At 46.7% G+C, this 19206-nt stretch overlaps 1 pseudogene; it reads right to left on the bottom strand.

Moving 5' to 3' along the window:
• LOC122061029 overlaps positions 1-9325 on the bottom strand; it is a 26633-nt pseudogene extending 17308 nt beyond the window's left edge.
• Positions 9326-19206: the final 9881 nt, after the last annotated feature.

Raw genomic sequence — 19206 nt, 5'->3', positions numbered from 1 at the left:
GGGGTGATTTAAATTGCTTTTGGTTCCGATATCCTCCTTGTTCTGTATTTTCCATTTTTTTCCTACCCATTTGTTATTCAATCCGCTGGGAAACAGCCTCTCCGTGAAGCGGGGTAAGCTGCATACATTATGACCCTCTCCAGGTCCCGAAATGGCAGGAGCCATGTGCACTGAGTACTCACTTTCCATTTTGTTCTTTTACAGCAAACTGTCTGAACTTGTCCATCATACCTTCTCTTCTGCAACTATTTAAACCAAGATAAAAGATCCCTAAACAGGTGCTACTACACAGTACTAAACTTTTTGTCATAGAGTATAGATGTATCACGCCATACTTCTAAGATCAAAGGAAACAAAAGTTTCCAATAAATTAGATGTTTTACTGAAGGAGAGCTACCCAGCCTGTCCTCCCAAGGAGTACAACCACAGCTCTGTCACTTTACTTCTGGAAAAGGGAATGTCTTGGATCTTGGGATATAGGACTACCTACGGATCCAAGACCCCTTCAGAGGATCAAGACCTATCGTTAGTGACTCACACCTGAAAGATTGCATCATGATGTTTTTTTATTTCATGCTTCTAAAACATTTGATTTATGAGTCATTTCTTCGAGCTTTGGAAAAACTTCACTGAAAATCTTTTCGAAGTAAGGATAGAGTACAGAATGATTGCTTCGTCAGGGCCATCTATTCAATAAATCAAGATGTCATTCATAGAAATCGTATATCCACAAAGTATGAAATAAAAACTTTGCAAAATTGTTTTAAGACTGGGGAGGGGGGGGAGGATTTAAATTCAATCTGTATGCCTTCACAAAACTAGTCGTTTACCAGTGTAATTAGTGTCACATGCGAATTTATACAAACTCCTACAATGCACTTGCATTGTTACCAGGTATGTGAGATAAAAACTTGAAGCAGAATATTTCGGACTGAAATATTACCAGGAAAACCTGGTCCATTTATGAACCCTGGAGCTGGAAAAAATGGAGGCAGTGACCTTATAAACGCCCTTGGTCAAAGAGTTGCTTGCATATTGATATTGTCTCTAGGACTAAATGCCCGTTGATGATGCCATGTGTGACTCAAATGGCCACCAGGTTCTTGCATATTTTGTCGTCTATTACCAAAATTTCCACTATATGAATTCGGATCTCCTCGTGGTGGAGGATGAAAACTTCTATTGGCATCAACAGCACCACCAGGACCAGGTGGAACAAAAGGCTGCACGGGGGCTTCACATCCAGATTTTACTATATGGGGTTTTACACTTGTAAATGGTCCAGGACAAGGTGGATAAGTGTACTCATGAACAGGGATGTGCGGTGCAGGTACAACAGTATGAAAAACAGGTGGGATTGATGGTTGGTGATAAGATACGGGAACAGGAAATGAGGGTACACCATTTGGAGGAATATTACGCTTAGGTCTTGATTTTTGATGGTGCACTGGCAGATGCTTATTGGAAGGATTAGTGTTTACGGACCCCTCTGATTTTGGGGGCCCCATTGATCCCTGGAAGAACATATCAAGATGTTAGCAGGGGCAAAAAATTGAATCTAGATTCTAAATTTATCAACAAAAGGGGGAGGGGGTTGGTAAACAATCTACCCAAGGGGCATGAGAAATTAATATTCTGCCTAGATTTCAGGATAACCATGCCAAACAAACAAATACTAATGTCCTGTTGGAAAAACATGAAGTTGGAAACAATCTTCTCCCTCTCTCTCTCTTTCTGCAGTATTCTCACCATCGATTCCTTCTTTCGTCCTTATTTCTCTATCATTCTTTACAGTTAATCTGTTATATCATCCTTTGATATTCATCCTTTCTGCATCTGAATTTCTACAATTCTTCTATTTATCTTGGTCTGAATCTGACTTCTCTCTTATGTATTTCTGATTCCTGTTTGAGTCTATAGCTATTTCCCAACAGGATCCATTTGGTAAACTCAAAAAGTCTAGCATATAGTTATTATGAAGGATATTAGCCTTGAAATCAGTTGAGAAATCAATTTAAATTTAGCGACAGGCTGTAGAATTGGATTGTCTTGGTTTCTGTTAAATTCCTTAATTTGTTTATCAATTTTAGATTTATCTCATTATTTCTTATTGTTATGGATTTTCCATAACGGTTTAACCTCTTTATTCTGTTACTTCCATAGTTGTTAAGGCATCGCCTAGGCGTTGCCTTGGCGTCCAGGTAGTTTGCGTGGGGCCTAGGTGACTGTCGCCTTGTTGCACTGTATGCCGCCTTATTTTTTTTGCCCTTATTTATTTTTATTTACTTAAGATATTATTCATAAATAAGTAAATACCCCTTATTTTAATCCAATAAAAATAGTTTAAAAATCAAATTCCAAAAGGATAAAAAGTCAACCTGCTAGTCCAAGAACAAAAATTGGATTTTTGGTTGTAGGGTGATATTCAACTTTCAAATGCTAAGGTTTTTTCCAATTCTGAATATTTTGTAAATCTTATCATGGTAGAACATTGCTAAAAACCAAAAGTCCGGTAAAGAAATCTTTTGTTTTCATGTCCATAAAATTATTTTCATTTAGGTGATTTAACAGCATTCGCGCACTTTAAAATAAGTTTGACGGAAACATAACTTTGTCATAACAACTCAGATAAATAATCTTAGACTTGTTAGAAAGCTAGTTTTGTGTTATACCTAATACAAAAGTCTCATCTAAAAATAAAATCAATTGACCAATAAAACTTATTATAAAACAAGAGCATTTCTTTAAATGTCAATAAGTCATGTTGGTTTTTCATAACCTAATGTGAGTGTGACTATGTTGATTTTTTATAACTTGATGTTGCTTAATGTTGATTATTTTTTATGTCATAGGATATATACTATAACATATAAAATAACTTTAGAAAATAGGGGAAATAAAAAATAACACATGGGCAATTTGATCGCCATGGCAACACTATAGCACCGCCAAATCGATAAGCCACCCCTCCACCGCCTTGGGTCACCATGACGTCGTGAGTCGTGACAATTATGGTTACTTCAAGATAAAAATCTGAATCACCCTATGTTGAATGTTGATTAGGCTTGCAGCTTCTGTTTACCTATCACTTTGGCTGGTTTCAGAAGTTTGCCACATTCAGCGTAACATGCCTTTGAAAAGTTCCTTTCATAGTCAAGCCATTACACATGTGCATTTCGCATATTCCAATCCATCCAACATCAGAAGTGAAGAATAAAAAGAACATCAGAAATAATAATGTTTATAAAACTCGGCATAACTGAGAAGTTTGTTATCACAGCTGCCCCCAAAATAAATAAGTACAAAATAAATAAGTACAAAATAAAACATGCAGTTCCCAACCATGTCTGCACATCTCTGTATCAAGGCGTAAATCCCCTACATGCAAGGATTAAATTATCGGTATTGGTTTCCGTACCGGTCTGATCATTTTAAGAGACATAACGTATCGGAGATACACTAAACATACACACAGAAATGGACAAGATACACATGGAAATACACTTTGCATTAAAAATAGTATAAATAAGCAATATAACATGTGTCATGCATAAACACTAAAATGGAGAACATCGTATTGAGAGACAAGTGCAATCAATTGAAAGTGTTATAAATGATGAGGTTTCTTACATTTAGTAATAGTCTATTATTGACTTTCTAAGAAATTTCAAAGTATATGAACAAAGTGATGAAATGTTTTAGTTTGTTTTGCCCAAAACCTTCTCAAACAAAGCAAAAAACAGAAGTAAAACAAATATTTGCGAAAAAAATTCGAGTTTTTTCCACTTACTTGCCTTGCGCTATATTTAGCTTCAATAGATGATTTTTTTATGCTTCAATCTTCTAAATTTAATTGTAGATTTTGAATCCTTTTCTATGAATTATTCAAAGCCCCAACTCTAAGAAATGAAAAGGAGATTGATTGTGCAGTTGTGCTTCAAATTTTGGAAACTTAAGTACTGCCAGTGATGCAGATAAGTCACTTAATGGGTTTATTTTATTGCAAATAAGCCTTGGGTTGGGTTATGTATGTGTTGGGCCATTGATCCCATGGGTTTCCTTTGTAATGGGCCACTTTAATGGGCCTAAAATATGGGTAGAAAGTAGGAAAATGGGATTTAATTAATTAGTTTAATTAGAGTCCTGTTTTGAGTCTATTTCATTTGTTATTTCAGTTTGAGTCAGTTTAGCTTCCCCTATTAGTGAATGACTAGTTAGTTACCTACTCCATGTTGGAGTTCTAGTCCTCCTCTATGTTGGAGTTATAGTCTTAGTTCTATTATGAGTCCAAGTCCTACTAGGAGTGTCTAGTCCTATTTAGAAACTAGCTCCTAATTATGATAGGATTGTTATTCTGACCTCTTTAAATAAAGGAGCCTATGTACTCATAATTTCAAAATTGAATAAACCAAGATTGCAGTTAATTACTTCTAACAGCTAAGATAGCTGTGGGTGAGATGCCCGGGCTAAGATAGCCACCCCACCCACAATTCTCTTGGTTCTTTACTTCTTTCTTCTGTCTTTATATCCTATCATTAGCTTTTATTTGCTATAACATTCAAGAGGTTCAACTTAGATTCTATTAGAGCCCACTACAGTCCAGAATCGACCAGCACTAGTGAAGGTTTTAGGAGAGTGATCGATCTCCATATCTCCCTCCTCTAACCTCTGATCGGTAAACCCTTTTAAGGGTGTGTTCTAGGTTGCTAAAGGACCACTCGGTACTCTTCTTGAAGCTGTCCAGATCTATTCAGTAGCTGTTCTGCAGAATCTTAAAGTTTTCTCTCTCCTAAGTCAGAAAATCAAGAAAGCTTATAACTTCGCAGCCAGACATAGGAATCCTCGCAATTTTGGGGGTTTTTGTACCCTCCTTGGGCCCTACAATCAACCAAATTTGCAGCCCAATTAGAGCCCCACAGACCCGGCCTCACCTCTCTCTCTCTCCAGCCCTATCACAGGCCATTCTCTCTCTTATCGGTTAGATTTTGGGCTGATTTCTTGGTCCTATTTGTCTTGTTTGGGGTTACACATTATGGGAGTTAGTTTCTTGTAATCTACTCACTCCTGCATTATTTCGTATCAGAGCCTAACCAAAGATGGTTCTAGAAATTCATTACTTTACTGGACAAAGGGATATATACAAAGTCCTTGATTGGATAGATTCTCTAGAGGAAGCACTTTGACTACTATAACTTGACAGAAACACAAAAACTTCGATTTTCTTGCTCCCAATTGATTGGTTGTGCTAGAGAATGGTGGAGAATCCATGAAAAGCAACTCCTAGTTCGAGGACATGAGCCTAGATTTGGAAAGAGATGAAGTACGAGTTGGCGACCCTATACCTCCCTGCATATGTCCAAAGAAGGCTCTTTCATCAGTAAGATTTCCATCAGAATACATCTACACGTCTCCAAAAGACACCCACAGGTGACAAGACTCTGAAACAAATGGTAGAGTTTAAGGAGGCTACTGCTGCCCATCTAACACTCAGCCACGATATTTTCGTGGGGATTTCCTTGAATGGGTTTATGAATTGGACGTGTACTTTGACAACAACTTAACAGAGAGACAAAAAATCTAATATGCATGTTCCCAGATGAGTGATTGTATTCGAATACAATGGAGTCTGTGAAAGGCAACTTCAAGCTCAAGGACGTAAACCTAGAACGTGGGACGAGATGCAATACGAGTTGATAGGCATGTACCCATATAAGCATGAACGAAGCATGTACTTCCTTCCACCAGATTCCCAAAAGCCACCCACATGTCACAAGATTGCTATTGCCGAGAAAGAGTTGGTCATTAATGTTCCTATCAATGGTATTCATGTGGATGAAATCGAAAGCGACATGGTCAAAATGGTGGACAAAGAGATCTAACCCAAAAATATTAGTGCTACAACAACTACGGTGATTATGGACAACCAAGCGGAAGATCCTAAAGGGTTCGAGATTAAAGTGATGGTTGGAAAAACCATTAAGGAGACTGTGAACGACAAGGACAAATGACTTGAAAAGCTTAAGTTCAAGGATGAACATTTAGAAGATGAGCTAGAAGACGATCCCATGGATACATCTGAAGACCTTGAGATTAAGCATGTGGAGTTCATCATCCCCATTAAATTATCTTGAAGATCGAGCTCCTCACATTCTAGACTACATCCTTATTATTAAAGAGCTACTTGAATTTTTCTACGACTTGAAGAGAGACGTGCACCATAATAGAATCACCCTCACACTCTACAAAATTCGATGACGAATTTTTTCTAAGAGAGGGAGAATTGATGCAGATAAGTCACTTAATGGGCTTATTTTATTACAAATAAGCCTTGGGTTTGGTTATGTATGTGTTGGGCCTTTGATCCCATGGGTTTCCTTTGTAATGGGCCACTTTAATGGGCCTAAAATATGGGTAGAAAGTAGAAAAACGGGATTTAATTCATTAGTTTAATTAGAGTCTAGTTTTGAGTCTATTTCCTTTGTTATTTCAGTTTGAGTCAGTTTAAGTTTCCATATTAGTGAATGACTAGTTAGTTACCTACTCCATGTTGGAGTTCTAGTCCTACTCCATATTGGAGTTATAGTACTAGTCCTATTATAAGTCCAACTCCTGCTAGGAGTGTCTAGTCCTATTTGGAAGCTAGCTCCTAATTATGACAGGATTGCTATTTTGCCCTCTTTAAATAGAGAAGCCTTTGTACTCACAATTTCAAAATTGAATAAACAAAGATTGCAGTTAATTTCTTCTAACAGCCAAGATAGTTGTGGGTGAAATGCCCGTGCCAAGATAGCCACCCCACCCACAATTCTCTTGGTTCATTGCTTCTTTCTTCTATCTTAATTTCCTATCATTAGCTTTTATCTATTGTAACATTTAAGAGGTTCAATTCAGATTCTGTTAGAGGCCATTATAGTCCAGAACCGACCAGCACCAATGAAGGTTTTAGGAGAGCAATCGATCTTCGTATCTCCCTCCTCTGACCTCTGATCGGTGAATCCTTTTAAGGGTGTGTTCTAGGCTGCTAAAGGACCACTCAGTCCTCTTCTTGAAGTTGTCCAGATCTGTCCAGTAGTTGTTCTGCAGAATCTTAAAGTTTTCTCTCTCCTAGGTTAGAAAATCAAGAAAGCTTGTAACTTCGCACCCAGCCATCAAAATCCTCACAACTTTTGGGGTTTTTGTACCCTCCCTGAGCCCTACAATCGACTAAATATGCAGCTCAACTGGAGCAACACAGACCCGGCCGCACCTCTCTCTCCAACCCTATCGTAGGTCATTCTCTCTCCTATCAGGTTGGGTTTTGGGCTGGTTTTGCTCCTTGGGGGTTTATTTGATGATCTTATTTCTTTGTTTCTTGGTCCTATTTGTCTTGTTTGGGATTACACATTGTGGGGGTTAGTTTCTTGTAATCTACTCCTACATTAGCCAGTGATAGAACATGCTCTGTTTCAAAGGTTAAATAGGTTTTATAGGTACGTTGCTTAAGTATCGGTACGTATCAGTTAGTATTGGTTGTGTATCAACTAATACATATCAATATGTAAGCATGTACTTCATTTTTTTAAGTGTATTCTATCGTTTTGTATCGAATCAATATCGACAAATACTGCCATATCGACCGATACAATATAGACTGATATTTTAAAATATGCCTACATGTACACATTAGCCTCTACATCCCAAAGGGGACAGTATGAGATGTAGGCCAAGAATGAAGCATGAGAAGCTAAAATGATTATCATCCCACAACACTTGCGCCAACAGGAAAAGGTATCCTAATGTACACTCTCCTTCAAAACCACCATTGCCTAAGTCATCCATGATTGTGTTAGTTTCTGGCTTTCAGAAATAGACATTCCCCCTTGAAGCTAGTGAACAAACCTCCTAAACAAAGAGGAGAGCTTGTAGTATCCTCTAGAACTCAAGCTAGAGAATCGAATGACATATATTGAATCCCCCCCACCAAGATCTCACAAGGCCATATTTACTTGAAATGCCAATTTGGCCAACACCAAAATATAAATATCAGAAACTAAAGTTGGTCAAACAAAGGGTTTTTTTTTTTTTTTTTTTGGGTGAGGATAGAAACCAACGGTCAAGTTGTGCTAGTGCAATCTGTTGGTTGTAAGTTCGAAACTTGGAAACAACCTCTCCTACGAAGTGGGGGATAAGGCTGAGCACATTTTCCCCTCTCAGACTCTGCAATAGTGGGAGCATTGTACACTAGAACGCTCTTTTTATTCCCAGAATGTAATGCTAGAAATCATAGTATACATAGCCAGAAATAGTGCCTCCTAGTTAGAAAACTAGAAGTGGACTAAATAGAATTCATGAGTCATAAGATTGCTATTCTTATCAATGTTCTGTTTTGAATAGGACGTCCTAAATCTGGTTTGATGAGGAACTGTGATTCAAGTAATTGTAGCTTCAAGCTCATCTTTAGCTCCAAGTATGATTAATGAATTGGGGAATAGACATGCCAATGAAAAACACAAACTGATTTGACTGCCAAGGAAAGGTGTACCATTTGGCTGTTAGACAACAAAACTGCAATATTTGTGACAAAAGGAAACTAATAAGCACAACCACATATTATTGTTGCATTCGCTGTTGCAACATTAAACATCCACATTCCACCTTTCTGGTTTAATTGACGGTTTAGCCAATGGGTAATTCAGTTTTAGTTCATATTGTCCCAGCATTTCTAGTATAAAAATGGACCCCAAACCAATAAGACAAGCACCACTTGACGAACCTGCGCAGGTTGTTGAGGAGGAGGTGGAGAGGGAACAACATCCGCAGTCTGAGTAGCAGTAGAAGCCAGCTCGGGCGGCTTTGGAGAAGCATCCGCATTCTTTGACCGAGCTTCGACAAGAGCTGGCCAAGATTTAGCCCCCATGACGGGAGCCTCAGCTCCCTTCACATCAGCCGGTTTCTTCCATGGCGACTTCACTCTATTCTGCTCCTCTTGATCATCACCACCCAAACTTTCCCCTTCCTTAGCTATCATCACTATTTTTCGATCACACCACTACCAGAATCACAACTATTCTGCGAACTCCAAGTTCCTCAGCAAGAAAACTCAACAGGCACTCCACTCACAGCATTCCCAACATCTGAAGAGAGAGACAAAACATCGATAGCCACTGCAAATGAGGCGGACTCCATCGCCGGAGGTATGATTCAGCCTGAAAACGACCTAATCGCATGAATCATTTGCATCTACTCGTCTGATTTTTTAGTTTCCCTTTCTATTGCGATCTTCTCGGAGATTATAGTCGGACATTGATAACGATTGAGCTTACCTCTTGGACGTCAATCATAGTCCCTTGATATAGCCAAACTGGCCTCTCGGTGGGGGCAATGACACGTGTCGCCTCTGAGACACGTGTCCTCCGCCAGACAAAGGTTCCAAGAAGCCACTCACGCTCAAGCACGCTCAATCACCGAGGCACGCTCGCGAAATCACACGGGATCACGTCGTCTGCATGAGGGGAATATTCCCCCCAGAAGGATGGACTTATTCGAGTGGGACTCTAAGAGGGAAGAAGGAGGAAAAACCCTAAACCCTAAGAGCTATATAAGAAGGCACGGAAGAAAGGGGGAGGTAAGCTCTGATACCCTCACCATTACTCCCTTATTGAACTGTGCGGCCGACCCTGACTTGAGCGTCGGAGGACTAACCCCGGACAAAGTTTCGGGCCTCCGTCGTTTGTGTTTGTGTAGGTTCGACTAGCGGGGTTTTTTTTGGTAGCAACAGATTGGCATCGTCCGTGGGAACGACGGTAATGGTGGGGAGAACCTACAACCGAAAGAGGACAAGAGCGACGTCCAACATAGACATGGGGGAAGAACCTTTAGGGGAGCTTCCTCCCTCGGCGAAGATAGGACGAGAAAGGGGCCATGACGACCGGGAAGTGTCCGTCAGATACCAGCTTTCGGCTGAATATTCAGTACGTGAAGGCAGCGACCATCAGCCTCTTGCAGCCCAGGAGTACATGACGAGGTAGCAGTTCGAAGACCTCCAGGACAAATATAACCAGATGGTCGAGACTATGAGGGAGGTCTCCAAAGCTGTCTCCCATAGGACCGGCGGAGCACCCCCAGGTCCCCACGTCCAGTTTGAGAGGGCTCGAGATGAAGACCGAAGCAGTACGGGATCGACAAGGGTCGGTCGTGACCCTCGAAGCCGAGTAAGGGAGAGTCTCGCGCCCCGAAGTAGGACGCGACGCGCCGCCAGAGACCCGCATGGGGATCAACACCAAGGAGACAAACAGGGGTCCGAGAACTCGGGATTAAAGAGGATGATCTTAGACCTAAAGGACGAGATCAGAAAGGTAGCAAAAAACCAGACAGGGAACCGCGAGCCCGACCTCACCAATGACACAGCCTTAGCTGACGAGGTCATGAGGGACCCGCTCCCGATTGGTTTTTGCCTACCCAAGTATGACACTTATGATGGGTTTGGGGACCCCGTCGATCACCTGGAAGGTTTTAAGGTCGCCATGCAATTCCATCGTGTCTCGAAAAATATTATGTGCCGTGCCCTCCCATTGACTTTCAGGGGGGCGGCGAGGCTGTGGTACAACCGACTGCCAACGAAGTCGATCCGCAGCTTCAGTGACCTGAGTTACTTCTTCGTGAAGGGATTCTCTAGTAGCCAGCCCCTCCAGAAGACTACGTTGAACCTAACCAACGTCAAACAGCAAGAAGGGGAATCGCTGCGGAACTACATGAAGCGATTCCAACAAGAAAAGATCACAATCAGGGGCCTAGACCCAAAGGAGGAGTTCACGGCCCTGCTAGGAGGCGTCAAGGACAAGGAGTTGAAGAGGTCCCTGGTGAAGCATACACCTAGGGACCTGACCGAGCTAAGGGCACGATGCGATAAGTACATCTAGATGGAAGAAACCCTCCAGGCCGATGAAGAAGCCGGAAGGAAGGCGGTGAGGAAGAGGCCCGCAAGGGTTGATGATAAACCCGTCGAAGAAGGAAAAAGACGAAAGTCCGAGCACAGTCGGGCCCCCAGTCCACCAAGGAAGTTTGAGAGGTACGCACCCCTGAATCGAAGGCGAACAGAGGTGTTAATGCAGATAAAAGATTCCCCAGATGCCAGAGCCATGAAGTGGCCAGGAAAGATGGGGCGACACCCTGAAAGACGCAATGTGGACAGATATTGCCACTTCCACAGAGACCATGGCCATGATACCGAGGACTGTTGGCATCTCAAGGGGGAGATAGAAGGAATGATCAGAAGGGGATACCTAGGCAGATTTGTAGACCGGGAGAAGGAGGTGGCCCCAGATGGTAACGGCCGGAGGGATAACCGTCGGAGAGATGGCGGAGGTCGTTATGAGAGAAGGGGGCTCGCCCGCAGAGGCAATCAAGAGCAGCGAAGGAACCAGACACCCGAGGAAGCTGACCGTCGCCCTCAAGAGGAGAATAAGAGCCCGACTAGAGTTATAGCGACCATCTGTGGAGGCCCGGCCGCTGGAGAGAGTTCGGTCTCTGCCAGGAAGGCGAAGGCCTACGCGAGGAGCATACATATGGCAGAATGGCCGAACAAGAAGGTGAAGACGGGGACGGTTATATCCTTCTCAGATGATGATCTGGAAGGGGTACAAACCCCGCATGACGATGCCTTGGTTATCACCATGACCATAGCGAATTGCAAAGTGAAGAGAATCTTAGTGGATAACGGCAGTTCAGCTGATATCCTGTTCCTCGAAGCTTTCCGAAAGATGGGCCTCGACGAGGGAAAATTAAAGAAGGTCGAACACCCGCTGTAGGGATTCTCCGGCGTCCCGGTGAAGGTGGAAGGGTCGATTGAGTTGCCGGTTTGAGCTAGCACCGGAGATCGCCAAGCGACGGTCATGATCAACTTCCTGGTGGTGAGCAATACATCGGTGTATAATGCCATACTAGGAAGGGTCGGGTTGAACCTGTTAAAGGCCGTCGTCTCCACTCCCCATCTCAAAATGAAGTTCCCTACCAAGAATGGTGTCGGGGAGTGTCGGGGCGATCAAGAGACATCCCGGAGGTGTTACGCCACTACTCTGTGGGGAAAAGAAAAGGCGGGCGAGGCACTCCCGATTGAGGATCTACGTGATGATGCCAGTTATCAACGGGGGGAGCCGGCCGAAGATTTGGTGCGAGTTGAAGCTGAAGAAGGGGATGACACCCGACAATTCCAGATTGGGGCTACCATGCCAAGGTTGCAGCGAGAAAGACTCATCTCATTCCTACGGAACAACGCTGACGTATTCGGCTGGTCGGCATCCGACATGCCCGGGATAGATCGAGAGGTGATAGAACATCATCTGAATGTTAGCCCAATGAAGAAGCCGGTGCAGCAGAAGAAGAGGACGTTTGCCCCCGAAAGACAGAAGAAGATAGACGAGGAAGTGGAAAAGTTACTGAAGGCCCAATTCATCCGCGAGATCCAGTACCCGGAGTGGATATCTAACGTGGTAATGGTCCCGAAGGCAAACGGGAGGTGGAGGATCTGCATCGACTTCACCGACCTGAATAAGGCCTGCCCGAAGGACGCATACCCCCTATCGAAGATAGACCTCCTCATCGATGCCACGGCGGGGTACGAGGTGCTGAGTTTCATGGATGCATACTCGGGCTACAACCAAATCAAAATGTCCAAGGCCAATGTCCTGAAAACATTCTTCATAACCGAGGGTGGGCTGTACTGCTATGAGGTCATGCCTTTCGGACTAAAGAATGCAGGGGCCACCTATCAAAGGTTGGTGAATAAAATTTTCAAAGGGATGATCGGCAAAACCATGGAGTGTATGTGGACGACATGCTCGTGAAAAGCATGAAGGTAGAAAGACACATCCAAGACTTGGAAGAGGCGTTCCAGGTGCTGCGACGGTACGGCATGAAGCTGAACCCGGCAAAATGTGCCTTCGGAGTAGCCTCGGGAAAGTTCCTCGGCTTCATCGTCTCGGAGAGAGGAATTGAAGCCAACCCAGTCAAAATACAAAATACAGCCATTCGGGACATGAGGTCACCCCAGAACGTGAAGCAAGTCCAGGAGCTGACGGGTTGGGTTGCCGCCCTCGGAAGATTCATGTCTCGGTCTGTAGATAGATGCCTTCCTTTCTTCAAAGCGCTGAAAGGGACCAAAAAGTTTGAGTGGACGGAGGAGTGCGAAAAGTCTTTCGAACAATTGAAGGAATACTTGGCCGCACCCCCGCTGCTGACAAAGCCGAACACCGGGGATGCCTTGCAGCTGTACCTTGCTGTGTCGGCAGTTGCTGTAAGCGTCGTACTGACAAAAGAAGAAAGAAGGCAACAACGGCCAATATACTACGTCAGTCGAACCCTTCTAGATGCCGAGACAAGATACCGAAAGGCGGAGAAAGTGGCGTACGCCCTCATGACGGCGGCAAGAAAGCTGAGGCCATATTTTCAATCACATACGGTATGCATACTCACTGACCAGCCCCTGAAGAAAATACTGCAGCGACCAGATATGTCCGGTCGCCTGATAAATTGGGCCATAGAGTTAGGAGAATTCGACATCCAGTACAAGCCGAGAACCGCAATTAAAGCACAGGCCCTCGCAGACTTCATAGCGGAGACGACGATCCCCGATGACCCGCAGGAATCTACCGAGCAACAAGGAGATGAAGCTTGGACACTGTACGTGGATGGGGCTTCCAACAGTGATGGAAGCGGCGCAGGAATCGTGTTGGTAAGCCCCGAGGGTTTCAAAGTAGAATATGCCCTACGGTTCGACTTCGACGCCTCCAACAACGAAGCGATAATAGACGGAATTAATCTGGCTCGGGCTTTGATGGTGAAGGAACTAGTAGTGCATAGCGACTCCCAACTCGTGGTGCGGCAAGTGAATGGTGAATACGAGGCCAAAGAGCAGAGGATGGCCGAATACTTGAACACTGTGCTAGACAGGTCAGCGGCTTTCAAGGAATTTAAGGTAAAGCAGGTGTCGCGAGAAGATAATGCTAACGCAGACGCACTATCACAGCTGGCCACTTCCGACTTCGCAGAACTTGGACGAGCGGTGTATTTCGAAGTACTACCACGGCCAAGCATCGAAAAACCCCACTAGGTATTACCCGTAGGGGAAAACGGCCAAATCTGGATGGACGCCATAACAGAATACCTCAAGGAGGGAAAGCTCCCAGAGAATAGGGACGAAGCAAGAAAAATAAGAATGAGGTCAGCGCGCTTCTTCCTGAAGGACGACACGCTATACAAGATAGGGTTCACCTCGCCATACCTCAAGTGCCTGGATTCTTCCGACGGCGAGTACGCGCTCTAGGAAGTGCATGAAGGGATATGTGGCCAACACCTTGGTGCCCGGGCCTTGGCACATAAAGTACTAAGGCAGGGCCTGTACTGGCCGACAATGAGAAAGGACGCAGAATCACTGGTCAGGAAATGTGTCAAGTGCCAAATGTTCGCCCCCGTGCCTAGGCTACATTCGACCGAGCTCTCATCCTTATCTAGCCTAGTACCGTTCGCCATGTGGGGGATGGACATCCTAGGCCCGTTCCCCCTGGCCACGAGACAAAGGAAGTTTGTCGTGGTGGCAGTCGACTACTTCACGAAGTGGGCGGAAGCCGAAGCCCTAGCGATGATAACCGAAAAGAACATAAGGGACTTCTTCCAAAGGGCGGTAGTATACAGGTTTGGAATTCCCCAGGTTGTGGTTACGGACAATGGAACCCAGTTTGTCAATCCAACCTTCGACGCGTTCTGTGAAGCCCTCGGCATCAACCACAGGAAAACCTCCGTCGGGTATCCATCGACCAACGGGCAAATAGAAGTAACCAACCGTACGCTACTCCAAGGGATAAAAAAGAGGCTAGATGATGCCAAAGGACTATGGGCAGACGAGTTGCACCACATTCTCTGGGCTTACCGCACTATTGAGAGGTTAGCTACCGGAGAAACACCCTTCATGTTAACATACGGCACTAAAGTTGTACTCCCAGTAGAGATAGGGGCCATTACCCATCGGATTCGGTACTATAAAGAAGACGAAAACGACGGAGGGCTCCGGGCGAATCTAGACCTCTTGGCAGAAACCAGAGAAGCTTCGCAAGAAAGGATCGCCGCCTACCAGCGGAGGGTCGCTAGGCACTACAACACCAAAGTTCGGAAGAACGAGTTCAGGCAGGGCGACCTTGTCCTGAGAAGGGCGGAAGTGTCGGACCCAAGACATCAAGGGAAGCTAGATCCAAACTGGGAAGGTCCCTACAGAGTCTCAAGGGTAATACGACCAGGGTCCTATCACCTAGAGACTACGGGGGGAGGAAGGATACCCCGATCGTGGAACTCTCAGAATTTAAGAAAATTCCACCAGTAGTGAAGTGGCGGGCGTGCACTCTTGTCGTTTGTAGTTTTTCTGTTTGTAGTTCTTTGCAATTATTGCCCTTATGAACCTTTAAATTGTAATTCATCTTAAAAATCCGGAAGATTTTTTTCATGGATAATACGAGAGCTGGTTTACGGCAATTGAGACATTCTCCAGGCCGATAACCTTTAACCCTGCTGATCTGATGACTGAAGGTCCACACCTCGGTCGAGGCACAAACAAGGCTGGGATGACCTCGTCGTGTCCCCCCTTCGGTTGGGAGTTCAGCCAAAGCCGAACGGACCTGACCGAAGGTCACTGTCGACCTAAGACCTGGCTCGGGGTAGAAGGAACTTACCAAACAAACCCTTCGGCTAGAGCCGAGGGTGCACACTTGGTGAATTGCTTGGTGATTGTCCGACTATCGAAGGGTCGACCTTCGGCCAAGTCCTAGATCCATGCATCTGACAGACCCTTCGGCTGGAGCCGAGGGTACACACTTGGTGAATTGCTTGGTGATTGTCTGACTATCGAAGGGTCGACCTTCGGCCAAGTCCCAGATCCATGCGTCTGAAAAACCCTTCGGCTGGAGCCAAGAGGGAAAACACTTGGAAAAAATAGCTAGTGATTGCAGGGTCGGCCTTCGGCGAAGACCTAGCATCTAACAGACCCTTCGGCTGGAGCCGAGGGTGCACACTTGGTGAATTGCTTGGTGATTGTCTGACTATCGAAGGGTCGACCTTCGGCCAAGTCCTAGATCCATGCATCTGACAGACCCTTCGACTGGAGCCGAGGGTACACACTTGGTGAATTGCTTGGTGATTGTCTGACTATCGAAGGGTCGACCTTTGGCCAAGTCCCAGATCCATGCGTCTGACAAACCCTTCGGCTGGAGCCGAGAGGGAAAACACTTGGAAAAAAATTGCTAGTGATTGCAGGGTCGGCCTTCGTCTGACTTTCGAAAGGTCGGCCCTCGGCCAAGTCTCAGGGCCATGCGCCTAAGAAGGTAAACTAGGGTTTCGGCTCTTTGCACCTATCTACGAATTAAAGACAACATTGAAGGGACAGGAGATGAAAAAAAAAAGACTGATGCATTCATAAAGCCCGAAGGCAAGGATTACATTAAAAGCCCGAAGGCTAATTACATAAGGCATAACGCCCGCAGCCACAAGAAGCCCGAAGGCTGGTTACATAACAAGAGTGGGGGGTAGTCTGAGCCGAGGCCCGGGGCGACCTCAAGGAGCGTCCGTCGGGTTCGCGGCCTCGCCTTCGGCTGGGAGAGTCTCCTGGTCCGAACCTCCATGGCCGGGGGTCGGAGGGACTTCTCTATGCAGCTGGACCTCGCCTTCCTCGCTGCAGCCTCCACCATCGGCGTCGGCAACCTTGGTGGCCGATGGAACCGCCTCCACATCGACGTCCTCGAAGATGAGGCCGCTGTCCTCGAAGGAGACCCCGGGGTAGCGCCCGAGGACCCAATCTCGGACCTCGGTAGCGCCCATTGTGTACCCCGGGGCGATGGCGTTCTTGATCTCCTCCCTGAAGTCCTCGGAGGACCGATACTTCTCGACCCCTCAGGCCTCAGCTTCCTGGATTCGGGCCCTCACCTGTGACTTCAGCTCCGAGAGCTTCCGATCGCACTCTCGGCGCTCGAAGACTAGCTCCTTCTCCAAGTGCTCCACCTTCTCAAGGAGGAGGGTGCGCTCATTGTCTAGGGAGACCCTCTCCCTCTTGGTGACCTCAAGGTCTCGGCACATAGCCTCGGCTCGAGCCGCCAGCTGACCCATCTGATTCTGAGCCTGCACGAAACACCGAAGGTCAGAATGCAAAAAAAAGTATACAAGTAAAAGAAGGCAGGGGGACCGAAGCTTACCCCCGCCATGAAGATGCATGCAGAGGTGATCAGTGCCGCCGTCCCTTGCTTCTGGGCCTCGGTGGCATCTCGGGGAAGACTCCCCTTCATCACCAACTCTCTGGCGACCCGTCCGACGGCCAGAGTGTCGTCTTCCTTCACCGACCATTGGGGGACGAACCCCACCTCAGCCCTCGTCGTCGCGACCCTCGGGCCTCAGGAGACAGCGGCAGGGGAGGGGTCTTGAGCAGGCCCATCTCTGCCAGGAGCTGCAAGGGCCTGGACAGCCTCGGCACTCGACCCTTCTACTCTGGGCCTCTTCTTCGGGGACTTGGAGGACGGTCCTGTCTTTTCCTTCCTCTTAGGCCTCGGCTGTTGTGGGGAATGTAAGTGACATTTGCCCAAAGATGATATCACCAAAGTTAACAAATTAACAGTAACTTAGAGGTTCCTAGGATTAGCATGAAGAACCGACACTCGAAGGAAGCAGACGGGGGCTAGCCTAACTCACCCGGGCTAAGCCCGAACTTGAAGAGGATGGCGTCGGACTTGAGGCAGTCGGCCTCGACTGGAGAACAGCCTTCTTGCCGCCTCGCCATTCCGAATGACTCCGCCTCTGCCCCGAATAGGGCAGGGGCGGAGCTCACATCCCTAAGGTCCGGGATATCCCAGACCGTGCCGAAGGGCACCCCCTCGGTCGACTTCACGAAGAAAAACTTTTCGTTCCATCCGTGGATGGAAGTAGGGTAACCCTTCAGGAGCCGAAGGTCCTTTCGGGGGCAAAAATAGTACCAACCCGTAAGCCCCTTGCAGGCCTGAAGAAGGAAACAATTAATGAAGAGGGGAAGGGAGAGGGGCCTCTTGTGCCGAACAAAGAAGATGACGAAGCTTAACTCTTGTCGCCACCCGTTCGGCGTTAGCTGGGTCGGGCACACCCCATAGTGCCGAAACACTTTGGTAAAGAAGGGGTGGAGGGGCAGCCGAAGACCGGCCTTGAAGGCCTCCTTGTACAAGCACAGCTCCTCGGAGTTCCAATAGCTGACTCAGTCAGAAGGTCTGGGCAGACGGAGCTCGAAAGCGTCCGAAACACTGAAGGAGGCCCTCAGCTCCTCCAGTTCTGGCTCGTCCATCGTAGAGACGATGTTGAGAGCCTCCACTTCCAGGGGCTCTTGGGTCTGGGCTCGGGCATCGAGCACCCTCTCCCTGAACCCCTCGCCGTTGGAGCCACCCTTGGACCCCGACGGTGAGGCCGCGGACGATGAGTCGCGGGAGGAGGGAGAGTCGGTGGAGTCCTAGGACATCCCTCGGACTTCCCCAGGACTCCTATACCTACGTTTTGGCCTTGATCTCTCGCGGGACGATGGGCTGTAGCCCGACGAGGAAGACATCACTTACTTGCGGGTGTTGCTAAACTAAGGGAAGACGAAGACGAAGGCTCAAAGGGAATCCGAGGCAGAAGGTGAGCTCTCTGAAGGGAAAAGAAAAATGCCCCACAAATGGCCCCCCACACTATATAGATGGGGGAAGGGCGGTACGACTTCCCGAGCATTAATGCACCGCCACGTCAGGATACGAAGCCTCGAGGTTTGCGCCCGAACGAACCTAACAAACGGTCTCACCTTTGGTGGGGAGTTCGGCCAAAGCCGAACGGACTTGACAGAGGGTCCCTCCTTCGGCTGGGAGTTCGGCCAAAGCCGAACGGACCTGACCGAGGGTCTCACCTTCGGTGGGGAGTTCAGCCAAAGCCGAACGGACCTGACCGAGGGTCCCTCCTTCGGTTGGGAGTTCGGCCAAAGCCGAACGGACCTGATCGAGGGTCCCACCTTCGGTGGGGAGTTCGGCCAAAGCCGAACGGACCTGACCGAGGGTCCTCCTTCGGTTGGGAGTTCGGCCAAAGCTGAATGGACCTGACCGAGGGTCCCTCCTTCGGTTGGGAGTTCGGCCAAAGTCGAACGGACCTGACCGAGGGTCCCTCCTTCGGTTGGGAGCTCGGTAAGGCCGATCTGAATCGACCGAAGGT

This window comes from Macadamia integrifolia, chromosome 14 (genome assembly GCF_013358625.1).
Source record: "Macadamia integrifolia cultivar HAES 741 chromosome 14, SCU_Mint_v3, whole genome shotgun sequence".
Lineage (NCBI taxonomy): Eukaryota > Viridiplantae > Streptophyta > Magnoliopsida > Proteales > Proteaceae > Macadamia > Macadamia integrifolia.
This window is presented reverse-complemented; position numbering and strand designations above follow the sequence as displayed.